General features: G+C 40.0%; 1 protein-coding gene across 2 annotated transcripts in view; it reads right to left on the reverse strand.

The window, feature by feature from the left end:
* Window positions 1-16,332, reverse strand: part of LOC135795235 (guanylate cyclase 2G-like) — a 58,847-nt gene that overhangs the window by 10,139 nt on the left and 32,376 nt on the right. Inside the window, exon 4 of one of the 2 annotated variants that reach the window (XM_065306834.1) lies at window positions 15,989-16,045. The gene's annotated coding sequence lies outside the window, so the exon portion shown is untranslated. Of the gene's footprint in view, window positions 1-1,277; window positions 1,617-15,988; window positions 16,046-16,332 lie in introns of those variants that run through there. The other variant, XM_065306835.1, reaches the window with a different exon arrangement.

Genomic DNA, 16,332 nt, shown 5'->3' on the forward strand with positions numbered 1-16,332 from the left:
CGTCAATTGTCAAGATAATACGCATTTGTTTAATTTATGTTTTGTTTTGTTGGAAAGTCATTGACACTCTTGAACTTCAATACAATTAACGCGCGCGTCAACTCGTAGAGGAGGAGGATTCGACGTTTTTAATGAAGAACAAGACGAGTAGTTTTCGTTGTAGTAATAAGATTGCAGCCGTTTTGGACCGAGTGAGTGGTGGGTAGTGAGCGTGGCGGGAATTTGTTGACCTCACGAATATAAACATGACCTTAAATCACCTCGAATTATAAAGCTGAAGCCGAAAATGCCGCGCGGATGGAAACTTTACGAAATCCGACGAAAGTGTACGAAACACGACGTGGCAATATAATAATTGCCAAACGGTTAGTCATGTTTATTCTTTATTCGGTTGAGACGTTTACCGACGTTTAAACATGTTTATCAACAATTAGTGCGCGTCACAAGAGAGTTAAAATTCAATTTTCATAATAAAAGTTGTTAATTTCTCGAATATTCCACGCGCTGCATCAAAACAAAACTTGTTTACGTTCAAAGTTTTTATTAATTCAGTTTAGTAATATTAACGGAAGCAAACAGTGATGACATGTGATTATTATTACTCATGGTGGTGATTAGTGTTTTCTATTTGTTACATTTTGTAACATTGTAATGTCTATCGCCTTTGAGCGTCATTGATATAGCAGGAAATAAAACAACAAACAAATACATCATTTTAGTGGTAGTTTTCCAATTGATAAGTTTCGTAACTCTTGATACATCATTAATAAACGCCGAGATTAAATATTGATAAGCAGTAAAAACTTTCCTGAGACACCCTCAACTCTTTTGTTGATATTCATCGCTAGAATACGCGTAAAACGTGAAAAATGGCTCGAAACAAGTTGCAGTAGAGAAATTATTCCAGCGGGGATATCCAGGAAGTTGGCAATTTCGTTGCGGGGGAAAACTGGTAAAACTTTGCAAAAGTGATCAAATATTTATGAAAAATACGGCGACGGTGAAAGTCGGACGTGTCTTGACGACGTGACGAATGACAAACGAACCGAGGGGACGACGTAAATTCGACGAAATATGGTAACAATAAATGGCGGGACACGGCGAGAGGGCTACAACTTCAACAAACTTGCAGGAAACTTTCAACAGCGCGTGGAGATTTTGTGATTTATGATTTTGCTTCACAAGTCATTACATCAGTACATTGTTTTATTAGTGCGCGCAGGAATAAAAGTTTGTCGCATCAAACTCAACTTTAAAATGGAATTAATAAAACTTACATCCACAAAAATAAAAAGAAAATCCAAGCCTTGGATCAGTCGAAATTCCTCTCGTTGATGAAAAAAAATCCAATCAGCAGCCGCAACTGCACCAGAAAGTCAACTCTAGTGTTTTCACAAAAACAAATCACTGTGTGGCGAATGTAACAAATGAATTTGTTTAGTCCCTTGCCGATGGAACAACTGCAACGCTTTGAACACGACTGAACGTCAACAACAACAACAACAACGAACGGTGGCGCGAGTGTTATTGAAGCGCTGAGGCGCGCAGCTATCGGCGTTGGCGTGCTACGACGGGACGCGATACACCGACAAAACAAAACGAAACACACGCAGCAGGCCGGCGAAGAAAATTCCTTGCTCTTGCCCGATGACGACCAGACGCGACGCTCACTACGAACCAACTGGTTTTTGAAATTCGACTGCACACACTGCGAAGCGCGCGCGCGGGCTCAACTGAAAACAAAACACATGCACACGCGTGCACACACACACAGTTATATATTGTAAAAGCTCGAGCGAGCGGTGGTGGAGTGGTGGTTCTTGCACCACTACCACCATCATGCCTCGGTGCGTGCGCTTACGCACGTACTCACAAAGCTCACAACACACACACGCGCATAGGCAACACAAAATTCTATAGTAGTGGAGTGTGTAGACGCACGCAGCCTGTCGGTTGCCGCCCTTTTTCGAATAGAAATGTGTGTGAGTGTATCGAAAGCTCCTTCTCGCACACAACAGTCTGTCGTCTGCGGCGATGATATTCCCTTCGGAATCGTTTTCGTTCGCGCGGCCCTTTTCCTTCCTTTCCCCGGCCCCGTCGAGCGTCTGGCCGACCGTCTCGAAGCTCACACACGCACACACATCTCAACGCAAAGCTCTGTCTGGGCTTCGGCACCGTCAAAAGCAGTCGCTGTGTGATACAATTCGGAATGCGCAGCTGAACGGTTGCAAAGGCTGCGAGGCATCGAAAGCTCGCGGTGAAAAAATGAGAGGAACGTGCGCGGTGTGCGCGATCAACTGAAAACTGCAGCCGGTGTCGAAAACCACCACCAGCGCCATCATGAAAATCCACAATTACAACTTTTTATTGGTGAAAAAAAGGAGAACACAATCGAAGTTTTGAATGGACGTAATTAATCCGATTTCTTTCTCTTGTTATTCTTCGGTTTCCTTCAATTTTAATCATCGACAGGTGCTTGAATTCATAATATGACTGATGATTTCACCCCTATGCCACCCTATTGTATGTCAGCCATCGTACCACAACTTTCATCATTAGAAAATTACAAAATTACATCCTCCTGCAATAAAAACCCACTAAAACTTTTTTCTTTCTCTTCGTGTTGTACAGAAACAATTCTAGAATGTTGCATGTTGCACACCTAGTCACTTTCAACCCCGTCAATTCACCTTCGTGCAAAATGTGAATAAGTATCCACTTCCTTCTTTCAGCTGTAACAAAGGCACCGAATTTTGTTTCGTAAGCCGGCTCACAGCGTCCTTTCCACGTATTTTGCACCCTCCTCCACCCGGCGAGTTGTAGTTGGTAGTTGTTGGTGGTCCGAACAAATTCGTATTCGAATCTCTGCCCACACTAATGTATTTACTATTCAGGACGCAAACGTAGACCCAACCTGAGAGCCCCCAAAGGCGAAAACACCAAACACACATCCCTCAAGTGTTTCGCCAGAAATGTGCGGAAAGAACTAACGAGTAAACGCGTAACAAGCGGCGCAAACGTTTCCGGAAGTAACTAACTAGAAGTAGGAATTGATACTTTTTGTTTGAGGGGTGTTACTGGAGCGGATTCAGTAGCAGAAAGTGGTTTATTTCGTAGAATGAAAACAAAACACAAGTAACCGAAACGGTTTGTTTTGGTTCGTATATTGTGCAGCTTTCTTTTTATAAATTTCTTAGGATTGGATGACAAGCAGGTCAAAAATTGTAACAATAAATGAAAAACGCGTTTTCGATGCGTTCTCACGGCTCTTTTAGTCTTTTTTGACCTGTTTCACTGAAAAACTACTGGTGTATCATATTTTCTTTCATTAAAAATCGCTTTAGGTGAAAGAGCTGCTGAAAAAATACCATTAAAAAATTCCACAAAGCATAAAAAGCTCCACTGCCGCACATATACGGTGTAATAATCAATTATTTTGTTATCCATCATTTAAACTAAGCTATTTGTAGTGAAAACTAGAAATATATCCACTATAACATCAAAAACTAAAAGAAAAAAACTTCTTCATATGGATTTATAAATATAACGTTCTTTTCCATTTAGAATTCATAGAAATATCTGAAGCTTTTTATTTATATTCTAGGGTAAAAGTACAAAATAAGACACCTATTTTTTTACACGCTGTAAAATTCGTAGAAACAAGAAATAAAATTTTGACGCCCCATTTACAGAAATCGGATATATGTAGTAATGAAATTTGATAAAGTGTTTCCTCTCGCTTACGACCCCGAAAATACGCACGAAAAAGTTTCGAATTTAAACTATTCAAGTTTTCACTTTCAACCATTCGAAGCTAAAAAATACATAATAAATTGCTATAAAATTCACTACATTGAGCACCACAATCCTACAACCCTGTAATCAATCCCTAAAATATTTCGTTTTGGGGGCTCGACTCGCAATTAAATCGTTCTAAAGGCGATACTTGAAGAAAAATAACACCAACACATAAAACGACGACAGTAAAACATAACCTATAAAAGCAACAATAAAATGCACTCGTATGTTATTTGCATTTTAAATATTCTAATCTTTACTATTGTGTTTTATTATCGTTGCTGACTGCTGTAGTTGAAGGGATGCTCGGTCGTTAAAATGTTCGAAAGCATCACTTACCTCACTCTCACAAATCTATTAACTGAAATGAATAATGCACTCTCGGCTGGGTGATTGGCACACACCGGCTTTGATCTTTGCTTCTTCACCTTTACACGTAATTTTTTTTTCTTCGTCCTTTTTTTCTTCTTCTCTAGATGGGACTGGGTTTCAGCACGCGCTGAATGATATTTGCAGGCGGGTTTACCGAGCGAAAAATGAACCTCGCCCGCTCGTAAAACGCAACGAAATAAAAACGCTTTTATTTTCATTTAAAACCTAAATCTATACCCTTGACACACCGATGAGCAGGGTGTAGGGATATGCGAGGCCTGCCTATGCCTTGACCTCCCCCTTTGAGGCCCACGTCTGGATGGATTTTACGAGGTGCAATGATAATTTTATACGTGGCGCGCGTTTTACAATGCATCACAAGATTGCTGCTCATTTCGGAGGCGCAGTGAAATGTTAAGGGGGAGAGACGGCCAGATATAGCAATGATCCGGGCGAGAATTGGTCGTAAAACATAAAACTGAGGTTGTGGATGTTTGGATGCCCAGTGCAATAACACTGAATGACTGAATCTTGTTGATTTCTGCAAGATTTTAATGAAAATAACTTTATTTAGGGGTGGGACAATGTAAAAAGTGACGTTGTATCTAAACAAAACTAATTTTAGGCATAAATAATGCATTTTCAGATGTCCCGAGGCCATAAACCATCAAAACAGTAATGAATTTAAAGTGAAAGATCAATTTTCTCCACGAGAACAGATGTCAAACAGTAAAACGCTGGTCCGAAACGACTAGATAACCGATTTGAACAACAGAAGTGACGCACTATATCACAGTATCACCTTCGTTCGATTCGAGACTCGCACGCCATGAAAGAAAGAAGAAGAATGTGAACGAAAATAACGACGCCACAAAAACAAAACGCGCTCTGCTCTCGCGTGCACACCGCAGTCGTACGGTGTCGTTGGCCTTTTCGGCTTCCCTTCGGATTGGACGACCAGCCATAAAACTAAACGTAATGGCTCATTAGACTATGTAAAATTGCCTTCTTTTATGTCTGCCCCGCGTCTGCACACCGCGGTCCATCCGGAATGTCGAGCCGGTGCTGAAGAAGCAGCAGACCAAAGGGCCACACGGGCCAAACATACTCATACATTCACCAGTGTCGAGAGAAGAAAAGTTTTTTTCTGATGCTTGCCGAGAGTAAGATATGTGAGCATTGTGTGCCGAAGATGCGTCTCAATGGCTTGAATTTGCTATTAACACACAGGGACGGTGTTTTCCACACGGAAATATTACGTGTTATAAAGAGATCTAAATAAGTGTATAAACCCGGGTCTGTTTGTGGCGTCCCTAACGACATTCATGTCGGTGATGTTGGTTTTCTGATCAAGGAAGACGCGAGCGCACGCAGTTGCACGCAGGTAGAAAAAGCGATTCGTCGAGATGATTCGGTCGAAGAGCACCACACAGTTTTCATTCAGTTTTATGTTTCGATTTTTTTCTTCTCTTGTTGGGCCCTTTGTGTTCGCGGCGCGCTTTTTTACACCGAAATCGAAGGAAACGTCGGACGCCCCGGGCCGAAAGTCCGAGAAACGATTTAATAATTTTGCATCTTTGCACGTAACAAGAGAGTGGACGCCATAATTTAGACCATGCTCAAAAAAGATGCGGCGCCTACTCGCAAGCTTCGGCTTCTTTTTTTTTGTTTTCAAGAATCGAAAATAACAGCAAACTTCTTCGAAAACATAACCGTTAAAATTTCATGCTAAAATATTTCGATAGGCAACCAATTATACAAAAATATTAATCCAGTCTTAAAAATTCACGCACGTGGCAAACGTGGATTTAAATTTAAATAAAAATTTCGAATGCATTCGCGCCACTCGATAAATCATTCATAATTCAAAGCCTGCACTAGAGCTTTGGCTTGGTCGTAACCAAAAATCCCCCATACCTCCTTCCGAATGACGAAATGAAAGCCGCAGGGAATGGAAAACAGAAGCACAGGAGGAAAGTCGAGAAAAAATGAGCGAAAGAGAAAAAATATGTATAAAATATAAGCCTTGCGGTTTACAGCTTACAGGTTTACTCTCTTTGCCGGAATCGCCAACCGCATTATCGTCTTGACTTGAATAATTTTTATCCCGTTTTATCCCGCGCACCCAAGCACAGCAGATCAGGATATGAGTTGAGGATAAGGAGAAACGTGTCGTTTCAACATTTCCTTTCCTCAAAATATGATACTGTTATATACAGAGTGTTTAAAAAAAAAAAAAACTAAACATCATTATTCTAACCTTAAATTCTGAAAATATCATAACCGCAATTCAAGAATGCACCAAAAATTGTTTCCGATCAAATTTTCCGCACATTCGGTTTGTGTGCGTGATGATAATCGAGTATGGGGTTGGTCACACGCATCCCCCTCTCAAGAGACCGAGACACAAAGACGTGCTGCACGTATTAAAAATACAGCAAGGCGTTGAGGGGTCAACGCATCGTCTCGCAGTTAGATATTAGCAATGATAGATACGCGCGAGCGCCATAACTCACCCTGGCGCACAACTCGCAGCCGGCCTGCGCCAGACCGAAATCTAATAAATCTCCCGGCGCGGAAATATATCACGTCGTCTGCCCCGCGCACACGGAAATATAAATACGCACATGGCACAATATACACATATACAGCAACACACATGGAAAAATGTGTCAGTGTGCAAGTTCTGAATTCGGCGTTCTGTATCTTGATGGTGCGCTGTGGTGTGCGGTGCCTTCATTGTGCGTTATTGAAAATAGACGCATAATAGTCAAGGGGTGGCTTGAATGTCACCTAGGATGCTGGATGGTAACGATCTCTATTGGAAATGGCGGTTGGGGGCACGTACGTGTGCGAAACGTGCGAAAAACGCGTTCGTTTAATAACGGCTGATGGTGAAAAATTGCACGTTGGCGTTAATTCCGCGCATATCAAATGGAAACACATGGCCTGTGAAAAATTGTCCAACGATGGAAAATTGACTTTTGATCCCCTAATCCACGTTCACATTATTTACTCACGTGTGTTACAACTCTTCACAAAAAACGCATTCAATTAAATCGTGATTACTGATTTCTATTTTGTTACCCTTCGAGCCAAGTGCGTCTTAAAATGAGTTTCTGTTTGTTTACGGCAGTCGGCGGCAGTTTTAACCGCCGATTATCCGGTCATTGTCTAGTAATCATTGGTAGCATGCACGCACGCATGCGTAATCACGCATAATTGCCGTGCAACTTCGCCCGCGAGACGAACTTTGACATTGACTGCGCCGCGCGCAAAGTGTAAACTGTAAACACAACCACTCAACACAATCGAATGCATTAGTATGCATAAAATGCATACTAATCTTTGAAATGCACTTCGCGATGCACGTAACGCACGCATGATTTTCAACATAATGCTTTTGAAAACAAAACAATAATAAATGTACATTAGCCACGTGTGGTAAGATATTCTAGAAATATTTTTCTGATATACAACATAAAGATAACTTGTGACTGTTCATCATGTGACAAGATAAAATCTGAGAATGCTTTTCTGAAAATTGAAAACTATCTGTGGTGATGGGAATGGGGACATTAAGTGCGATTGCAGTCGTTAAAAGACACAGTCTGAAACAAAACATAACAACCGAAAACAACGTCGATGGTTACCATGATGCGACCGGTAACGACGACGTTATTGCTCATTGCATCGCTACCAAAGTGCTCGCGGTTAAAACTTTAGCTCTATTCGAATGTGTTATAATCGCATTTGTATTCAAATTTCGTGCGGGATTTTATGGTCGAGCGTATTGTGCATTTTCTTCGTCGGTGTTCGGTAGTTTCACATGACATTCACGAGACGCTTCCGTGGCGAGCAGCGCGTGTTTGAAGTCACGTAAACAAAATTTGAGCGCATTTGAAGCGGACGCAAAACGTCTAAGAATAGCCATTAAGCTTAAAACATCGCCCGAGTCAAAGTGGAATAACGTGGAATTGGGTGAAGAAGACTCCTTTCGTCGAGACGAGGCATTTCCGAAAAACACGTAAACAACGCCTTCGACCCAGCCGACAATGTCACCGCGAAGGCAAGGAACCCGAGACACAAACAAACAACGAAACAAACGAATCAACAACTCATCGAAAACCGAACAATATCACCTAATTCCAAACTTGGAAGCACAGACACATACCAGACAATTTTCGTGGAAACAAACTTGCAATTTGTTTTTATCTGCTACACATCCTTCCTTTTAAATTTGTACAAATATATTTGGGATCAGCCTTAAAATGATATCAGTGTCAGTGGGTCGTCGTCTGTCATCATGTAAACAAAAAAACGCATCATTGATACAACTGCCGACACAAACGTACCGCGATAAGTTTTCCGCTTCTTTGAATCAGCGTTCGTTTGATAATATTGATAAATGTCAGTGTAATTTTTGAGAGCGGGCGGAGACTCAGATTTCGACATTCCACGAAATGAATGAATAAACTTACAGACCAGAGGATGCGATATTGCGAAACATAAATACTCACAACTTGTAAACAGGAAATGAAAAATCAAAAATGACAACATGTTAAATATATGACCACACCCTGTATATCTCAATGTAATAAAAATTAGTAACATACTCAAAAGTGTAACAGTTTGATGTGTAGTGTTTTCTATTAGCTCAATATTTTATTGACGTCAGTTAACTGGCTTCATTGTGACCTGAGCGACAGAGGGTGAGTTTGTGTACGCGGAGGGTTGCCTCATTGCGAGGTGTCGCCGCCCGTTGAATGGCCGACTCGACGCGCGCGATGAATGGAAACACGTCGACGCAAAACTGGCAACAATAACGCAACCAGCAGCAGCAGTATTCTCATTCAGCATTCGCATCGCTTTGAAATCGCATCAACACCCAACCAACAACACAACTAACGTGCACACATACATTAGATTCCACGTGGTGGAGGAAATGAAAACATGAAAAGCTCTTCTTCCACTCTCTTCGGCAGCGCGCGCGCGTGGATGCAGTATGTTTACGCTCGTAAAGTTTTCAGTGATAATGGCACTTGATGCTTCTGTTTGATCTATTTGACAGTTATTATCGTCGTGCGAGCTCATTGCATTCAGAGCCCAACAATCTCTACGTCCAATGGACATACATATGTGGAAAAGTAGTGTATGCTTTTCGGATTATTGCTTTATTAACGTGACTGAGGCGGGGAGGTGACATACGGGTGTGTGTAAGAGACCTCATGGGACATTGAGCTTTTATTTTACAATCTAATAACGAACAGTACAGGCGACGGCGAGTGAATTAAGTGCTACTTTCGGCCGCGCGTTATGGTGTGAGAACATGAGAACAAGAACAAGGGAAAACGTTACGAGCATCAACGCCATGCTGTCGGTCGGGGTTATTGTCAAGCGTTTTACGACTGATTGATTAAGTCGCGAGCTTATTTTATGAGCATTAATGTTTGATTTGCTTTAACTCAGATTACATTACATATTATATATTATTCAAAAAAATGATAATTATGATTTATTTAGTATAATTTTTTTCTGACCACATTGAAGAATGAATAGAAATGCTTGCAATGCCATGTTGGAAATTCATTAAAGCACCCCAGGGCCATAAAGCTTATAATACGTTTGCAAACATTATCTCCTCCTGGCTGCTCTGTTGCAAGAACCGCAAAAGTAAAGCAAGAAAAAGCAGCCCCCAAAATGCCCCGCAAAGACTTCAACCTTCCTCCTTGAAGAAAACAGACCAAGACTTGTCTGTCTGTCGGCCTGTCTGGTGAGGGGGACGCTCAGAAAAAGTTTAATAACCAAGGTATTATCTTATTCATTTGCATTACGCGTGTACTCGCCGCATTATAATGCCATTCGCTAAACTCTCAACCTCTTGTGCCCATCTCGACATTCGGGATATATATTTGTGTCGTTCCCGAGTGCCGGGCGTTCGTTGCTCCCGTTGCTCCCACCGCGGCGTGCCAGCAGTCGTCGTCGATTCGCAATGCGTTTAAGGGGTGGCGAAAAAAGCATATCTGCCGCGTTAGATATACGCTCGTGCCCTTGAGTCCCGCGCTGCTGCCACTCCACCCTTCAGCCCTTCAGACGGCGTCTCTTCCTGCTCCTCATCCGATTTCTATTGCCATCGCATCCCGGCTAATAGGCCTCCAGACACCAGAACGACGCACCAAACGCATGCCGAACAGAAAAAAAAACACACGCACACACAAACGCAAAGGGCATTGCACCCGGAGTCGCTCTGCGAGTTCATTGTCACCCTAGATAGGATCCGGGGACTTAGGTTCCTATATAGGTAGCGGAGGTATAGGTGCGCGACAGTGGGACAACCCTAGGCATATGCCGAATTTAAACTCCAACTTGTACATTACTTCTCTCTCTGGTTTTTTTCTTACTATAAACGAGTGCAATCCATCCGGAGCAAGATGCGTTTGTTGTGTTCGGGAGTGAACTGTGCTGAACTCGCGCTCACTTAGATTTTGAGGTTATTTATAGATACGGCAATGCATCCTCTCATCCTCATATCCTGCGTGTGCGCGCGTTCTTAAATGCGTGTCACTTTTTCTTGTTTCTAATTGAAGAAAGAATCTCTTGCCTTCAAGTGACAAACTGACACACGAGCAAATGTTACAATCCAAACCAGATTTATATTTTTTCAGTCACTCAATTATTGCGCGCGTTCTAACCTCAATTTGAAACGCAGAGTGACTATTTTTAACTCTTTAAATTCCATCCTGTGTTTTGTGTTTTCGCTGTCAAATCTTTAGCTGGTTATTAATCGTTCCGGAATCTACCAAAGTTAATTCACTTCTACGAATCGCGATGTCGGCATCACTGCACAACAACAGATTTTCCTTTAGGGGGGCCACTAGCGTTATTTTCGTTTATTTTTGTTTTCCCTCGTGTTTCCTCTCGCGACACACCGACATTTTCAGCCATCAACTTCCATTCCAATCCGATCTTTTCCTCTGCGCCCGGGTTCCTATTTCTATTATCGCTTATTCATTCGGCTCTTAACCACATGATGTTTAGCGACAGTGGCTATTTTCGTTTAGCTAGATATCAAATGTTATAAAATTGTTTTCTTTATAGTTTTCTAATGATAAAGTTTCACGTAAGTTATCCCCTTAAATCTGGCGCTGTGAGTTGTGAGCTCACGAGCCAGTTGAGCACATAAATTAAGTTGTTTTTTCGACGCAACACAACGAGATGTTTTCTCACAATATCAATAACAAGCCGTTGCTTCCGAGCTGTGGCGTGTCAACAGGGCGGTACACATATGCTATGCGCGACATTGAATTATTAATTAATTTCGTGTCCCTTGAAAAACGCGAGAGTAAACGGCTATAAAAACGCGCATTTTTTATAAATGAAGAGAATAAAAACAAAGATTTTTTAATATTTCAATTGCAAAATACGAAAATTGTCATCCATAAATTATGTCACAATTAAAACCCCTTAACCGTAGTAAATCATACAAGTAATTAAAATATTTTTCTGAAATTGGTAGATTACAAAAAAACAATTTCCTGCGTGCGGGAGAGAGTTAAATTCAATTAAAAATACACTTTTTTGTTGCGTTTTCAGACGAAAACAGACAAGAAACAAAGTTGAATTTTATTGCAACGAACGAATAGCTAAATCTGGATTTATGTGCCGTTAAAGACTTACGTTTATGATTTATCTTCCTGTTTTGAATTTAACAAATTTTCGTGCACACGTTGAAATTGTTCCAACTTATCCAGAATTTTTAAATTAAAAAAAAACACAAACACAATATTACACAAAACCTGGTTTGCTTTGAAAGTTGTAACAAACCTGAACAATTCGAGCAGTTTCCCACGTCAATCAATAAATATAACTAGTTAGAGAAGGGCGAGTTTGAAACGCGTTCTTAAAATAGCGATTGAATCAGAATTGAAATCAAAAATTCAGATCAATAACTTCAATAAAACATAACACAACCATGTAGACTAGTAAGACACGTGTGACTCTGTTCGTGAGGATGTGGACCCATGAGAAATGTCCCTTTTAGAGGTCACAAGCCCCCAAACGCCCGGTATCTCTATCGTCAAAAGGAATATCTGAAAAGGGAATACACTCCATCCACTCCAGACGCCACTTGGTATTGATACAGGCAAATATTTATTATTTATTACCAGCATGCCGACCATGAAAAATAAATCATAACCTATAAAAATAAAAATGCATGAAAATGCAGCACTGCAAAATTCCAAAATATTCCACAGCATTATATGATGGTAGATGGTGGAATAGTATAGAAAATAAAATAAAAGAAAGGAACTAACCAGGTGCGTGCGAATCGTTTGCGGAACGCATGGAATTGCCCCCGCAGCAGATCAGAATCTGAAGCACAAGACGGGCGACACGCAACGACACAGAACTAGCAATAGTGTGGCATAGAAAATGATGAATGTGCGTTCGTGCCGTGTATTGTGTGGTGTTTCACGGTGTGCAAGGTAGATTTTTTTTGAATCTAGAAGAAGAGGCTCACAGCCCTTGTTGCATGCCTTAATATTACTTCCAAGTTGCGCCCGGAATGAGAACACTGGCGGAGTTGAGCGAAACGCTCGTTAGTGTTTTGTGTGGACCTAGAAAGTGAAAAGAACCGCAGGAACATCTGCCCCGTGCCCCGATTTGTATTCGTTAGAGGACCCATTCGAAAAACACGACATTAGAAAGAACATTAGGATGTTGCAACGGTACTTACAAATGTTCATCTTTGTATTTACTAATAGTACTTAGGTTCTTATATATGGGGTGGAAAGTTGTAGAAAAGAAAATAAAAGAAAATTTGATAAAATTAATTTTTAAATTAATTTTAAATTAATTTTCAGTTAAAAACGTAATTCACTGTAATTCAGGAAATATTGGTACAAAAACTATTTCCGAAGTGTGAAAAAATGAATATTTTTTATTCGTTATTATTTATTCTAACGTAATATTTTAAATAAAATATTATTCGGCATAAAATAATTGGTCAAATGGTAAAACAGTAATTTTTAGAGAACAAAATGATGACATCCGATTTAAAAAATTCAACAACACAAAAAGTTTAGATGACAACCAGTTGAGTTTTGAAGCTACCAGTAAAACATTACGAAAACTAGTAAAAACGTTGGATGGAATCCGTCGTTTTATTATCATCACCGGTCGAACGCTCCAAGAGGAAATTGTATTGTGCGTCGCATGAACGCATCACGCATCTGCGTTCCGTCAATCCTCTGTTCTTCGTGCCCGGCCTAGAATGCTAGACGAAAGTGGAAAAAACCGAACAAAAGTCGTAAAACTCGGAAACTAGTCGACATCGGCAACGACACGCGGCCGCGCACCGGTGCGCGATTGGCCCGCGCGTCGTAAACGTTAATAATTTGATTAAATTCAACAATTTCGGAATTAATTTACGACTTTTATGCAGAGAGCCGAATTGCCAGCGCCGCGTCGATCCGATAGAGGCGGAAAGACCACCAAAAGACCAGCCAAACGCACGGGTCAAACGTAAAAACGAACAAAACTATCACAAAAAAAAACTTGGACTGCAAACGAGCAGAGAGAAATGTAGATCTCGCAATATGGCCGCAGCGGATGCGTGCCGGCAACAAAGTTGTAAACTGCAGAATGCGCAAGCGATCATCAATAAACTACGCTCGGGGGACGAGCGACGTAATAAAATCATTCATTAAAAATTTCCTGAGAGGAAAACGTGCGTGACGCTCCAACACAAAGAGACGCTTTTATGTTCGATAATTTACGGAAACATTTGATCTTGTTAAGATAATTCCATAAATAAAAATTACAACAAAAGCGCATTGAATATTCAAACGTATTTCTTTACTCATTAAAAAATGTATGCAAAGAGAGCAATAAATTCTAAAAAACTTCAACACCTATTAAAATTATATCTACGATTAATTAATTAATTCATGCCATGTTTAGCATTTTGAATTTGTAAGTTTTTTTTGGTTTCGTTGGCGTCAAACGAAAAGTCGAAACTATAATACTCCGGACGGACAGATAGTAAAGTTTTTACGATGTCGCGCTCGATAGAGCGGCCTCGTGGATAATATGCAAACGAAGAGAGGAACTGCGTTAAGTAATCGGAATTGATTAACGCCGATTACGCTCGGTGCGCTAACGCGGTAATTTATAATCGCCGCTTGGATCCCAAGACTGAGAATTCGTGTAGTGCGCGACGTCAAATTAGAAGCAATTTTACGGTTTTAAGTGCGTACGAAAACAAAAACAATGATAACAATGTTTTTGTAGACAAGTAGTCATAATTACACATAACTTAACGTCAAATATTCATGTAATTCTCGTAGAAAAATATAAAACTGCTACTTTTAAACTAAATTGATTTCTGTGTACTAGTTTCTCTTAAATAATAAAAAATATCAAAACAAATAAAGTTGAACACAATTATAGTTTTATATCTTAAACTTTATGATGTCTGTCATCACCGTTTCTGCAATTGCAATAGCAATTTGCACGTAAGGCATTGTGTAGTAAAGTTTGATAGTAAATTTTCACAGAGGTGGCGGTCAGAGGGCAGCAACACACAACTTTTACTATTATGACCAACGGACATAAAATTATCGATGCATAAATTGTCACGGTTTATACTTGCGTTTACGATTGCGCAAACAATGCAAATATTTTTATTTCCCTGCAGAACTAAAAAAACTTAAATATTTTAATTAGAAAAATACTTGAAGAGAAAAACTAATAAAAACCTAATGGCATAATACAGAATGTAATTTGAAAGTCTTGTTATGATATGAAATTTCATTAATTAAATGTGCACGACGCTTTTTTGCCGACATCCTTTAATTAATTTGCATAATATTGCCATCGCCGAGTAGTGAGCAATTTTCGCGCTTTCAATTTTTTACCGTGTATAAACTCCTTAGAGATTATCCGATGGTATAATTAAATTCAACCACAGAGGAGGAGCAGCACGATTAAAAAAATACTTTCTGCATACAGAATTAATTAATAAAACATATTTGTCGCATTTTAGTGGGAAATATGCGCATGTAATTGTTGCGTTTTCATGGTCGGGCTACACTAATGGAGAAACGACGGCTTTATCGTCGCGTCGCCGGCGTTGTTAGTGTGATTTTTTTGTAAATAAGTTTTGGTTTATTAACAGAGAGAGCGTAACGTTACGGTACGAGAATGGATGGCGTCTAGACGCCTCGCGACGCTTCGGGAACGATGTCTGCGTCGATTTTACGCTCGAGACGGAAATATAGATCTTGAATTTTGTGCACAAGGAGGACATTCGATGATGTGTTGCCATAACGACTCGGAAAACTACCTGTTAGCATAAATTGAAAATTGAATTTTTCCCAATCCACCTACGCATCAATGAGGAAATTCAATGCGAATACAATACAGACTTAAACTTTTTAGAAATATTCTTACATTTTTCTTTCAAGTGAAATTCATTTGTCGAGCGTGTGTTTAAATTAGTCGTGGTGACAAAAAGTGCCGCATTGCATTGTCGCACGCTGTTTGTACAGACTTTGAAAAGAAGGGAAGCGTGATGCTGAACGCAGCAGCACCAAGTCGAAAATTGACGTTTGAGGAGCGCGTCGCGCTGAAATTCGAAATTTGTCTATTGAGGAAAAACCGAGCGCGACGTGGAACGCAACAAAGACAACACAGAAGAAGGTTGATCATTAGCTATACAAACAACTAATTTTCATTAGCGTAGAGAACGCTTTACGCTTTACTTTAATTTAAAACGTTTTTAAAGTTTAGGGTAAAGAATTTAAAAAAAACTCACCGGTTGTTGTTAGTTTACTTGATATTGTCGCTTAACTGGGTACAATAGTGATCTCATCTGAAAATAAGAATAAAATTAGTCTCTAGCCTGTTCTAGTCTGTAAAAATTCCATAAGTGTTTTGTTTTTCTGGTGTGCTTGGAAAAATTTTCCATCGCAAATAGAGTTCTAAAGAATTAAATAAACACCTCAAAGTCAGATAACAAGACACGCTAAAGAAAAACGACTGACAGTCATAACAACAGAAAACTTCGCAAACAATAAGAAAGCAATGGAAACTAACAAAAGAAAAAAAAAAAACAAACCAGGAATCATACTTATATAAATATAAAATATAAATTATCGT

Source organism: Atheta coriaria, unplaced genomic scaffold, assembly GCF_025399875.1.
Source record: "Atheta coriaria isolate IRGN ID8LTWV9N9 unplaced genomic scaffold, Caltech_Dcor_3.1 hic_scaffold_7_pilon, whole genome shotgun sequence".
NCBI lineage: Eukaryota > Metazoa > Arthropoda > Insecta > Coleoptera > Staphylinidae > Dalotia > Dalotia coriaria.